The 14,266-nt window shown below is 29.0% G+C and overlaps 2 non-coding genes across 2 annotated transcripts; both read left to right on the plus strand.

Moving 5' to 3' along the window:
• On the plus strand, window positions 1–71 carry LTR64_008790. The gene has a single exon. It is a non-coding gene; the product is annotated as a tRNA-Arg (tRNA).
• Window positions 72–4,147: 4,076 nt separating this feature from the next.
• LTR64_008791 lies at window positions 4,148–4,219 on the plus strand. Its single transcript has one exon. It is a non-coding gene; the product is annotated as a tRNA-Pro (tRNA).
• Window positions 4,220–14,266: the final 10,047 nt, after the last annotated feature.

Genomic DNA, 14,266 nt, shown 5'->3' on the forward strand with positions numbered 1-14,266 from the left:
TTCTTATTAGCTTAATGGTAAAGCAGAATACTTCTAATATTCCGATTTGGGTTCGATTCCTGAATAAGAATTCTCATGGGGGTTTTACGGTAAAAGTAGTTAGATATAAGATATACGTTAATTAACAATGTCCACTATTATATATGAAGGTTTCTTTCGTAATGCAGATAAAAAAAATATAACGTATGTCAGCTTTCTTAAAAAATCTATTTAAACTTAAATCTTTTACACCCGATCCGTCTGCATCCGTGGAAGATGAACTAATAAAAAGAAAGTTGTGACTAAAATTACGTGAACAGGATTATATAGATGGATATTACAAAGCGGATAAAGCGCTAAGGGGTATGGCTAGGTTAGATGCGGGTAAATCAGTAGGTAGCAGTGCGGGTGGTGCTCTTGAAGAGCTGCAAACCAAATATTCTGATGTTTTCGAGGAAGCGGACTTTGATCACAGGGGCTTTAAAAAATTAACTGCGGCTCAAAAGCTTGAAAAAATGAGAGAGTTATTTAATGATCAAAAAGAGTGGGACGAGGCGGGTTTACAAGACATTAAAAATTTGGCCTATAATCAAGTACAATATTTACGTAGTTTGCGTTCAAGATTGGAAAGACCTGTTGTAGAGCAGGGTGCTTTGAATGAAGCAATACGAGAAACAGATGGTATGACACCTACATCTGACTATGTAGATTTTGTAATGGAAGAAACTCTACCCGCACCGGCGGATGACTCGGATTAATAGCCGTATACCGCTTTGTTGGCTTAGGTGTAGTGTTTGCTGCAGTAATATTAAGTGTATCTAGAAATCCTTTTTTAACTGGACAATTATTCTCTTATGCTATATCAAGGTTTTTCTGAACCCACCGCTTTATTTGCCTAAATGATGGCTTTCTTACCACTATACATAGCTTAATATTCAATTTATTAACCTAAACTAGATATAGTTTAAAGAAAAAGTTTTTCTTGGTTTTTTTATTCTTATTTAGTCTATAACAAGGATAGGAGTATTTAAGTAAATATTCAATGCTTTTAGAAATTTTCAATAGCTTTTATGGTTTTCATATAAACTTTTTATATATAATAACTTGTATATCGATATTATCTGGTATATTAATTGTAATAACTAAAAACCCAATTGTTTCGGTTTTATATCTTATTTTATTATTTTCAAGTATATCTTGTTATTTAATATTTATAGGTCTTGTATTTATAGGATTATCCTATTTATTGGTTTATGTAGGTGCGGTATCTATTTTATTTTTATTTATTTTAATGTTAATTAATATAAGGGTTTCAGAACTTATAGGTGACACTAATAATAATATACCTTTGGCGATTTTTGTAACCTTAGCTTTTTTTATACCAATTAGTGATATAGTACCTAGTTATGATAATAAAAGAGATTTAGGGTTTTCTATTCAATTTTTAATAAATGAAAAACAAAATTTACATGTTTCTTCCAATAATTGAGAAGGTAATTTGGTAGAAGTATCCGATATTACTAGTATAGGTAATATTATGTACACAAGTCATTTTATTTGATTAATTATAACCTCTGTTATTCTGTTATTGGCTATGGTTGGATCCATTATAATTACCATTAAACAAAAACAATAAAGGTAATATTTAGTGTGATGTATTTTTGTTTTACTTTGTAAGCCTTTGTATTTTGTAAAACGAACTTTTAATTGCATTTTTGTAATTTAAATAATTATTTAAATTACAAAAATGCGGAGTGTTGCAAGGGTTAACACATCAGATACAAAATCTGAAAAATCCTTTTTTTAATAACTAAACCTCTACTAGTATGGAAAACGGTCTATTAATCTTTAGCAAAAACGGGCTTTTTAAAAAGCCTCTAAGTATAATATTAGTGTTTTTATTTTTTCATTAAGCCTTTGTTATGCTATTTTATAAGCAGTGGTATGGCCACGAAGCTAGTGGGAGAACTTAAGCTGTGTTTACGTAAGGAGAGGCGATATACAGACTAGGAGAATTAACGATAAAAATCGATTACTATGTATTTACTGGTGCGTGGCCAAAAAACGTATCGTATGTATTAGATACACTTATAAACCTAACACAAAATTATGTTTGGAATAAATATAATTAAGCGTATTATTAATCTGGTAAGTATTTATCATGTACTATATCCATGGCTAGCTGGTACTCGTGATACCTTATATGTATGTTTAAATATAGTGAACAGAAAAATACATAATATATATAATAGATTATAGGTAAAAACACTAGTGCAGAGTAGAAACCATACTATAATTTAACCTTTTTTAAAAAAAATTTATAATATACAAAAAAAAAACTTGAGTAATTTGACCCGAAGTAATTTTCAAGCTCATCCTTTTCATTTGGTATCACCCAGTCCGTGACCTTTATATACAAGCCTATCATTATTTACTTTAACGTTAAGTGCAGTATTAAGTTTTCACAGTTTTACTAGTGGATTATATGTGTTAAATATCGCTTTGATATCTGTAATATATTCAATGAGTTTGTGATTTAGAGATGTAACAAACGAAGCGACTTATTTAGGTAATCACACACTTGCAGTGCAAAGAGGTTTAAATATGGGAGTAGGTTTATTTATTGTGTCTGAAGCATTATTTTTTTTAGCGATCTTTTGATCATTTTTTCATAGTGCGTTGTCACCTACGGTAGAACTAGGTGCAAAATGACCACCTTTGGGTATAGAATCTATTAACCCTTTTGAATTGCCATTATTAAACACAGTAATTTTATTATCTTCCGGTGTAACGGTTACATACAGTCACCATTCACTTATACAAGGAAATAGAAGAGGAGCACTTAACGGGTTAATATACACTATTATCTTAGCTATAATCTTTACTGGGTTTCAATTTATTGAATATACCGTTTCTTCTTTTACGATTTCAGATGGTACATATTCATCTTGTTTTTATTTCGGAACAGGTTTCCACGGTCTACATGTAATGATAGGTACCGCTTTCTTAGCCGTAGGTTTTTGACGTTTATTAGCTTATCACTTAACAGAAAATCATCATCTTGGTTTTGAATCCGCAATACTTTATTGACATTTTGTGGATGTCGTTTGGTTATTTTTATATATTTCTGTATACTACTGAGGTTCTTAAAGTTATTTTTAATAATTAAAAAATGATGTAAAGGATATTATTTTGCTTTCTTTATCTGTGTATTTATTATCTAGTTAATTTTCTGTTTTCAGCTAGTAAAGGATTGATACAGGTAAAGTTATGTGTAAAAATTAACTCGGCTATTCCACTGGCTATATTACAGCTAATACTATAAATAATTAAAAAGAAAAATAAGCCTAACAGAAAAATACATAATATAGGTAATAGATTATAGATAAAAACACTAGTGCAAAGTAGAAACCATACTATAAATCAACCTTTTTTAAAAAAATAAGTAATATGCAAAAAAAAAACAAAATATATGTTTTATGCCATCTCTACTAATACAACTACAACTTTATCTACACCCGGAAGTTCTCTATTCTTACATACAACTGACGGTATGCTAAATGCGCCCACTTCTGTGGTACTGATGCTTTTATCTATTTCAGCTTATGGCCTGACACTTGCCGCGATTGAAGGAGTAATGGCGGCACCTGAGCTAGTGAGCGGTTTAGTCATGCAACTTACGGTGGGCGATGCAATATTTAGAGTAGATCAATTAGCGACTGAAATACATATATTATTAAATCTTGCATCTGGTGGTGTGGCGGTAGTCAACGTTGACTACCTAATAGAAAATATTACAAGTTTAAGAAATAACGAAATTAATGATTGAACTCGTTTACTTAGCCGTATTATTCAGCATGTAGGTGTTGATCATCCCCGCATTCAAGAGCTAATAGGTGCACAAAATAAGCTACAGGATTGTTTAGTGGAAATAAACAAAGTTTTACAGGATTTTAATAGATTTTAGATAAAAACACTAGTGCAAAAGTCCATAGTGTAAAAACGTAAGTTGTTTCACAGCGCGTTTTTACCTTTGTAAGGGTAAAAGCAAAAGTACCCAAAACGGTACCATACATATTATATATGTAGATTTTGTTATTTTTATATGTATCTGTAAACTATGGAGGTTTTTATGATTATTTTAAAAACAAAAAAGAAAAAAAAAAAACGGGGTAGTGCTGGGTGGTTAAGTGTCTTGTTTGGGTCAAGAAGGTTCTCAGTTCGAATCTGAGTGCCCCGATGTTATATTAACCGTCTACTTTATAAAGGTTAATCATATTAGCTATAATTATATGCTGCCAACTTAGCTCGCAGAAAAGTGAAAAATTATAAAGCGATATTTAATACTTAGTTCAGTTGACCCATAAGATTACAGGCTTTTATACATAATTTAAGTGAAAGCAGTAATGGTTTAGGTGTATTAGATATATTTTGTAAAGGATATATTAGTGTGATAACTATGTAGATTGCTTTTCAAATGAATGTAGTATTTTATGTCTTTTGGTTGAAAAAAGACATCATAATTTGTAAGTAAAAAACTACAAACTTATGTTTCCTTTTTGTTCAAATTGAAGATCTGGGTGCATTTGTGGCGATGTGATGAAAAAGAAATTCGATCTCTCTCGGATGTTCTAAAAGATTTAGAACACAAGGTATTTCGTAGTTTTTTGCATCATGGTAGAGTTGTATCGCGTCTTCCGCTTCGGGTCTGGAATTAACCATATCATGGGAAAGTGGCTTTGCTTTTGCCGGAGCATCCAAAATTTCAATCTGGTTTTCGCCGTGATATGTCATAGATACACAACCTCTGAAATGGGGTATCTCCTCCTCATCCAGATTGGTTAGATCGTTGTGATATTCAAAAAATGCAATATCCAGACCTCGTTGTGCAATAATGTAGCATTCATAGATACCGGACTTAGTACCTTGATTGTCCATGGTTTCAGTGAAGGATATCAGGCTTTGTTTCACGGCGCTTCCCATGTAATCCCCTTGAACTCTTTTCACTTCGTAGATCGCATGTAGTTTGCAGGTTCCGTCTTGGTTTATTTTATCGATCGTGAGGTCTGGTCTTTTATTTGTAAAAGGATCCGATTTTTCTGGTGTAATAATCCAACAAGTGTCTTGGAACACTTGTTTTGCAATTGTACAAGCAAATGCACCAACTTGCCATTCAAGAAAAGCCTTTTTCTGAACCTCAATCTCTTCAGGTTGTCCAGTATTTGGATTAATTTTCTTTTCTTTTCTGAGAACGGTGACTTGTGTTTGCATCTTATCAATCGTATGTTTAACATTTGGCATTTCCATGTATTTTGGAGAATTTGCCTTTTCCATTTTTTCTTGATTAGAGGTCATTTTTGTGATAGGTTGATATGGTTTGTTTGATTGCAAGGTAGATATGGTTTGTTTGTTTGATTGTATGATTGATAAGGTTTGTTTGTTTGATTGTATGATTGAAGTTTAAAAAATTTTGTAGAAGGATAAACCTCTTTTTATAGATAATTTATATTACAAATAGGTTTACCATGGAATGTTCCAGAAAGGGTTACGCTTGCGTGACAAAAGGGTCCAGTGCAAAAAAATTTATAGCCAATAAATTGAGCACGTGGTATCGACACGCGCTAGTTTTGTGTTACTTTATTGGATCATAAAAGTTTGACATGTGAATGATGTCGTGATCTGCATATAATTTGAAATCAAAAATGCAAAGTGGAATCGACATGTGCTAGTTTTGTGAAACCTTATTGTATCATAAAAAAAGACAGGACGACGGTATATGGTTATTAGACCCATAGTTTTATAAAAAAAAAAATAAATTAATATATAATAATAATAAAAAATGAGAATTTTAAAAAGTCATCCTTTACTAAAATTAGTAAATTCCTATGTAATAGATTCACCACAACCATCTAATATAAGTTATCTATGAAACTTCGGTTCATTACTAGCATTATGTTTAATAATACAAATAATTACAGGTGTAACTTTAGGTATGCATTATACTCCTAATGTACTTGAAGCATTTGATTCAGTAGAACATATAATGAGAGATGTAAATAATGGATGATTAATACGTTATTTACATTCAAATACTGCATCTGCGTTTTTCTTTTTAGTGTATTTACACATAGGAAGAGGATTATATTATGGATCATATAAAGCACCAAGAACATTAACTTGAACAATAGGAACCGTACTATTAATTCTGATGATGGCTACGGCTTTTTTGGGTTATGTTTTACCTTACGGTCAAATGTCTTTATGAGGAGCAACCGTTATAACTAATTTGATGAGTGCTATACCTTGAGTAGGACAAGATATAGTAGAATTTATTTGAGGAGGGTTTAGTGTTAATAATGCAACCTTAAATAGATTTTTTGCCTTACATTTTGTTTTACCGTTTGTTTTAGCCGCATTAGCCTTAATGCATCTAATCGCTTTACATGATTCAAGTGGATCAGGTAATCCTTTAGGTGTATCCGGTAATTATGATAGATTACCATTTGCACCTTACTTTATATTTAAAGATTTGATAACTATATTTATATTTTTCATAGCTTTATCTGTATTTGTATTTTTCATGCCTAATATGTTAGGGGATAGTGAAAATTACGTAATGGCTAATCCTATGCAAACACCACCGGCTATAGTACCAGAATGATATTTATTACCATTCTATGCTATTTTAAGATCTATACCTAATAAATTATTAGGTGTTATAGCTATGTTTTCTGCTATTTTAGCTTTATTGGCTATGCCTTTTACTGATCTATCTAACTTAAGAGGTATACAATTTAGACCTTTAAGTAAAATAGCTTTTTTTATATTTGTAGCAAATTTCTTGATTTTAATGCAATTAGGTGCAAAACATGTTGAATCTCCTTTCATTGAGTTTGGACAAATTTCAACTGCTTTATATTTTGCTCATTTCTTAATAATTGTACCTTTTATTACCCTACTAGAAAACAGTTTAATAGATTTAGCTTTGTTAGAAAAACCTCAAGTAAGTACTATTACAAAGTAAAAATATAATTGTAGAGTTAGCACAAAAATTCAACTATTGCTTATTTAACCTATATATAAAATTAATTAGTTAAATGTAAAGAGAAAAAAAACAAAAACGAAAATTTATTGAAATAGCTCGCGCCTGAAAAAAAAAAAAATTAACAAAAAAAAATGTTAATTATCCTTTGTTTACTTATATTAATATTTAGTATCATATATTGTGCTACATGCTTATATTTATTACCTGTAAACCATGTAGTAGAGTTTATATTAACCGTGTATAGCATTCTAGTGTCGTGTGTATAGCGGTGAATAAAACAGCCTTTGTAACAACAAAGGCTCCTGAGAAACGGATCTCACATCTAAGGCTGGTTACCCGTACGGCTTGTATGTGAGTTGGAACTGATTTAGTTATACCTTATATAGTATAAAGCAAATAAAGCAAATAAGATAATTTTTTAAAATTATATAAAATTGCTCCGTATACCAGTTTATTGCTTTGCTAATTAGCAAAGCAATACCAGTTAACTTGCCTTTTCTAGCCTATGTAACGAGTAAAAGATCTGTATTTCAACTAATAGTGCTCGTTTTGTAGCACTAAACCTATAAAGGCTTAATTGTTTTAGCCTTAATAATTAAATGTAAACAAAAACAAAAACGAAAATTTATTTAAATAACACATAAACCGCGCCTGAAAATAAGTAAAAACAAAAAAAATGCTATTAACCTTTTTGTCTTATCTACTTTATACCAATGGATTAACTAATAGACCGGATAGTTCAATAATATATAGCCGTGTAGGTATTACAATTATACTATACAGTTTTATATCTGCATATACGAGTTTTCATATAACTTATTTAGAAAAAGGAGTAGGGTTATATGGAGGATTATTTAATATAACCGCGGTTACACATAGTTTTCAAATATTCATATTTATAATAAGTAGCTTAATATTATTAATGTCTGCCTTTTATCCTAGAAAAAGATATATAGAAGAAGGCGATAATGTATTAAATAATTTATCTAAAAGTGCCACAGAATATGTAAGTATAATAAATAAAATGTCAGAACAATTTACTATAATAGAGTATGCTTTAATTATTATATTTACTATAAGTGGAGCAACATTACTGATATCTAGTGGAGATTTAGGTTCTATATATTTATGTATAGAATTGCAAAGTTTTAGTTTATACATAATATCTTCTTTACATAGAAATTCTGAATCCTCTACCGGTTCTGCTTTAACTTATTTTTTATTAGGGGGACTTTCTTCTTGTTTTATTTTATTAGGTATTGGTTTAATTTATGCTAACTCCGGTTTAACCAATTTAGATGGAATATATTCTGTAATATCGGATTCAGAAAAATATGCCTATTATTCCGCTTGATATAGTCACACTTATTTTTTTTATAGTTTATTATTAATATCTGTAGGATTATTATTCAAAATAGCGGCCGCGCCTTTTCATTGATGATCACCCGATGTTTACGATGGTGTACCAACTATAGTTACAACTTTTATAGCAATAATGGGAAAAATAGCTATATTAATTTTATTTTTACAGTTAGTGCATTATACTAGTAGTTTATTATATTCTACTACACAATTTTATTCTTGAACAACTAGTTTATCACTTAGTTGTTTTTTTTCATTAGTGATAGGTACAATATTAGGTTTAAGTCAAGTAAGAATAAAAAGATTATTGGCTTATAGTACTATAAGCCACATAGGTTTTATTTTATTAGCTTTAATTGTACATACTTTAGATTCTTATCAAGCTTTTATATTCTATATTATACAATATATTTTAACAAATTTAAATGCTTTTATGATATTAATAGCTATGGGTTTTAATTTGTATTTATATTATACAAGTAACGCAGAATTTAACAATTTACCAGAAAAAAACAATAGTCCTATACAATTAATAAATCAACTTAAAGGTTATTTTACAATTAACCCTACATTATCTTTGTGTTTAGTTATAACTATGTTTTCTTTTATAGGTTTACCTCCATTAGTGGGTTTTTTCGGTAAATTAATGGCTTTAACTAGTGCATTAGACAATGGAAAAATCTTATTGGTTTTAGTTGCAATAATAACAAGTGTTATAGGAGCAGTATATTATTTAACGGTTATAAAAACAATATACTTTGAGAATGCGGAGTATACAAAATCTTATGTTTACATGGATATATCATTGTCAAACATCTTTTCTGTTACATTAGGGCTTTTAAACTTAGCTCTTTTACTGTTCATCTTAATACCTAATGAGTTATTAAATTTTTGTGATTTACTTTCTTTAATAAGTTTTTCAGCAAATAGTATTTAAATTATTTAGTTATTTAATTTGTAAAAAAATGGGTTGTAGCTAATTTAACCTTATTATATTTAATAACACATTATAATAATACCTTTAGTAAACTTGAAAAAAAAAAATTTTTTTTATACACAATATTCCACCTTTTACATTTAAAAATATCTCAAGGTTTAACTAGCCTAACCTATAATTTTAAAACTCCACTTTATATTTATAGTGAATATCTCACCTATATGGTATAAATTAATACCAACCGTTTAAGGTTTTTATAACATAGGGCTAAAAACCTATTAATATAATCCTTAACTTATATTATTAATCTAGAAATAGTTCAGTTAGCTCTAAAGATAAAAAAAATTTTTTTTTTATGTCAACTTTAACCTTTTTTTTTATATTCATACCTATTTTAGCCGTTATACTTTTAGGTATAAATATTTTACTGTCACCACATAATCCGTATCAAGAAAAAAATAGCGCTTTTGAGTGTGGTTTTCATTCTTTTTTAGGTCAAAATCGTACTCAGTTTAGTATATCTTTTTTCATCTTTGCTCTTTTATTTTTACTTTTTGATTTAGAAATATTGTTAGTGTATCCCTATATGGTAAGTGCCTATACTAATGGAATATATGGATTAATAACTATGCTAGTATTTTTTTTAGTATTAACTTTAGGTTTTGTTTTTGAATTGGGTAAAAATGCATTAAAAATAGATAGTAGACAAATGAATAATTTAGAATTAAAAAGCTGAAAACAAACGGTATATATAAAATAATAACAAAAAATAAAAAAAAAGAAATAGTAATAGATAAGAATTATATTATATTCAAAAAATCAAAAAAATAAAAAGTATAAAAAGAAATTATTATGAATGGTTAGCTATAAACCAAGTTAGACGAAGTCTAATAGGAAACATCGGATAAATAAACATAGTGAATTGAAATATCTTAGTAACTTTAGGAAAATAAATCAAACGAGATTCTACAAAAAATGAGAAGTAAGGTAGAAAAGCTTATAAGTAAAACGGACTATCTGTTTGAATAAAGGGGAACCTTCCTCTAAAGCTAAATATGGTTTGTAAGCGATAGTGAATAGTACCGTGAGGGAATATCTTTAATAGTAGTTTTATAAGCAGCTTGAGATAAGTTTAAATAAAAAACAAAAGCGTACCTTTTGCATAATGGGTCAGCAAGTTAATGTTAGATGCAAAATATGAAATGAGTAAAAGGGAAAACGAAAACCAGCAAAGTAAATAGAGGTGAGTAGAGAGTAGTAATGAAAGAAATATTTCAGAGAAATCGATTATGTAACAATGACAAGTATCTAATATTAGACCCGAAGACTAGTGATCTTACCTCTATCAGGATTATAAAAGTCCGAACGGGTTAGCGTTGTAAAGCTATCCGAAGAATGGTGGTAAGTTAGTGAAAGACAAAACTGACTAGTTGAGCTGGTTTTCCGCGAAACCTATATAAGTAGGTAATTTAATTAAAATCTTAGCAGGTACAGAACTGTGATCTCGATCAAATTTATTTGAATATATCGGGGGATCGTAAAGATTTTATCGGAGAGATTTTGCACTCGGAAGGGTTAAGATTAATATTAAATAATCGGACATAGTACGATAAGGTTGTATGTCTAAAGGGAAACAGCCCAGAACAAGAGTTAATAAGGTTCCAAAATTATTGTTGAGTGAAATAAAGGATGTGTCTTTGAACACAATCAGTAAATAGGCTTAGAAGCGGCCACTTTTTAAAGATCTCGTAACAGAGCACTGATGTAAACAGAAGATCATACCGAAAATATAACGGATCTAAATAATATACCGAAACCTTGTCCATAAAGTTCACATTTATGGGGTAGCGGAACATTGAATAAATTTCAGAATTGTTCTTTATAAGATTAAACGACTAGATAATTCAAGTGATAATGCTGACATGAGTAACGAAAAAGAATAGGCTATATTTAGCCAGCCTCGCCTTAAGCTTATGGTTTAATTTTAATTTACGGCCTCTAAATTATATATAATGATGAGTCTTTATACCTTACTTTAAACAAATTAGAGTAAAATTTGTTCTGGAAACACAAGTAAGGCTGCATAAATTAAACAAAAAACGTAGTAGTAAGCGTGCGACTAGCCGTCCACGCTCGCGCAAAAGAATAATTTATGTAGAAACTAAAACCGTACCTAAACACTACCACAAGTAAGCTAGTAGAGAATACGAAGGCGTTTGAGTAATCAATCATTAAGGAACTCGGCAAATTGACTCACGTAACTTCGGGATAAGGTGGGCCATTATCATGTACTTATTATAATAAATACACAGATAAGAGGAAGCATGGAATAGTGTTGTACGACTGTTTAATTAAAACAAAGCACTCTGCAAAGATAAATCTAAATATTGAGTGTGAAGTCTGCCCAGTGTCGATCCGGTAACTAAGAAACTTAAAATTAAAAACTTAGGTTTTGATGGAAACCCCGATAAACGGCGGCCTTACCGATGAGGGTCCTAAGGTAGCGGAATACCCTGGCCGTTAAATGCGGTCTTGCATGAATGATGTAACGATACAACAGCTGTCTCGATGATTGGCTCAGTGAAATTGGAATAGCAGTGCAGATACTGTTTACCTCTAGATAGACGAGAAGACCCTTTGCAGCTTTACTGTTACTAACTTAGACTATAATATAAGAATTACAAGCGTATAAGGTAGAAAATTTAAGTATATAAAAATCCGGGCGGTTATAATAACCTAACCCTTAAATTATCCGTTATGCAGATTTCTGTATAACAAATAAGGATAGGAACTTAATGCTTATCGGCCCCAGGCCCGGGCAGCAATAATGAGACATCTTTATTTACTTTATTATAGTTATTGGTTAGAAGACAGTTTATGCGGGGCACAGATCCCATAAAAAGTACCTGGGTATATCCAATCTCCTATTAGTAAATACGTATGCTTTATACGTAATGTAATCATATATAAAATTATATGTGATTACATTTTATTTTAATATGTTATTAATTCTAATTGAATTATTCAATTATGGTTGTTTTAAGTACAATTATATATTTTTAAGTAAGATTTTAACTATAAGGTGAATAGTTGTATAATTCATTTTATTATTAGTGATACTTTTAATAAATTGATTTAGTTGTAGTAAAAAACTATGATATTTAATAATACTGCAAAAGTTTAATGGCTTAATCTTGCTTTACTGTCAGACATACAAGTCCATCAGTCGCGTAAGCGGGGCATATGATCGCAAGATACAAAAAGGAATGGTCTTGGATTTTTGAAAAAGTTACGCTAGGGATAAATATTGTCCTTGCATGTTTAGAGGCATGTATTAAAACTGGGTTAAATTCAAAAAAAACTTTAAGTTAATTTGAAGCGAAACTTTGTATTATACAAAGAACGTTAAACGACTAAAATCCAGCATTTATTTAAAATAAAATTTCTTCATATATTTTATAAACTTGTAGTCATTATATACACTTGATATTTTTAATACAAATATTAAGTGAAAATAAGATTAGCAGTATTTAAATTTAACAAATGTTAGAATTAGTAAAAAAAAAAAAAAAACAATTTAAGCCGTATACTTTAAATAAACTTAAACATTTTCCATCTTCCGTAAGAGAATGGAAAAACAGTGTATATCTTTATAATAAAAAAAATTTAGATTTATTGCCGGTTACATCTAATTATGTAATGAAAATTATTAAAGGTTTTTTTAGCCTTTATAATTTTAAGTTAGAAAGAAAACTAAAAAGAAAAAAATTGTTACGTAGATTAAGAAAATTATCTTCAAACAAAATTTATTTTAGCGATGGTGAATTTAAACATAATAACAATAATGTATTAATAAATATATATATATACAATAGACAAAAACATAATTATTTATTTAAATTAAAAAATAAATATTTAAATAAGTTTTTAAAAAAAAATATAATTAAAAATAAATTTGTTAGATTATTAAAAAATATATATATTAAAGGTTTAGATACTATAAAACAAAAAAACAAAAACAAGTATTTATTTATAAAAGCTTTAAATATAGTGGAAAAAAATAAAAAATATAGAGTAAATAATTTTAAAAGTTTATCTAACTACACTAGAATATTTTATAAAAAGTTTTTAAAATTAACTATGAAAAAACTGCGTTTATTTTTTTTATACAAACAACTTATCTATCTTAATAAATCTAAATTAAATTATACTTATTTACGTTTATTAAAAAAACATTTAGAAACAATTTATTGTAAAAATGTGGAATTTAATTTAATTAATCTAAAACGTTTTTATTTAAACAGTGATATATTATTCGAAAGTATAAAATTAAAAATAACAAAAAATAAAAATAGACTGCGTAGAATATTTAATAAATTATGAAAAAAAGTAATAATACGTAAAAAGTCTCTTTTTTTAAGACGTAGGTATGTAATAAAAGATACTAGTAATAAAACTAGATTAAGAAAAGGAGTGTTAAGTAATCTTAAATACAGATATGTTAGCGGTTTTAGAGTACAAGCAAAAGGAAGATTAAGAAGACGTTTCACCGCATCTCGTTCTGTATCTAAATTAAAATACAGAGGTAATCTATTAAATTTTGATTCTTCTTACGGTGGAATTTCTTCTGTAATATTAAAAGGAAATTTAAGATCTAATCTACAATATACTAAATTAAAATCTAAAACAAGAATAGGATCCTTTGGTCTTAAAGGATGAGTTAGCGGTTATTAGTAAGAAATTATTATAAATAAATGAAAAAATAGTCTGATCCATAACGAAAGTTATGGAAATATAATATTATAACAAAAATTGAACAGGCTAATGAGCGCAAGAGAGTACAAATTGAGTGCGCGGTTTGGCACCTCGATGTCGGCTTAGCTCATCCACATGAACGCAGGAATCATGAAGGGTTCGACTGTTCGTCGATTAAAGAGCTACAT

Source organism: Lithohypha guttulata (assembly GCF_036872675.1).
Source record: "Lithohypha guttulata strain CCFEE 5908 chromosome Unknown scaffold_17, whole genome shotgun sequence".
NCBI classification, from domain to species: Eukaryota; Fungi; Ascomycota; class Eurotiomycetes; order Chaetothyriales; family Trichomeriaceae; genus Lithohypha; species Lithohypha guttulata.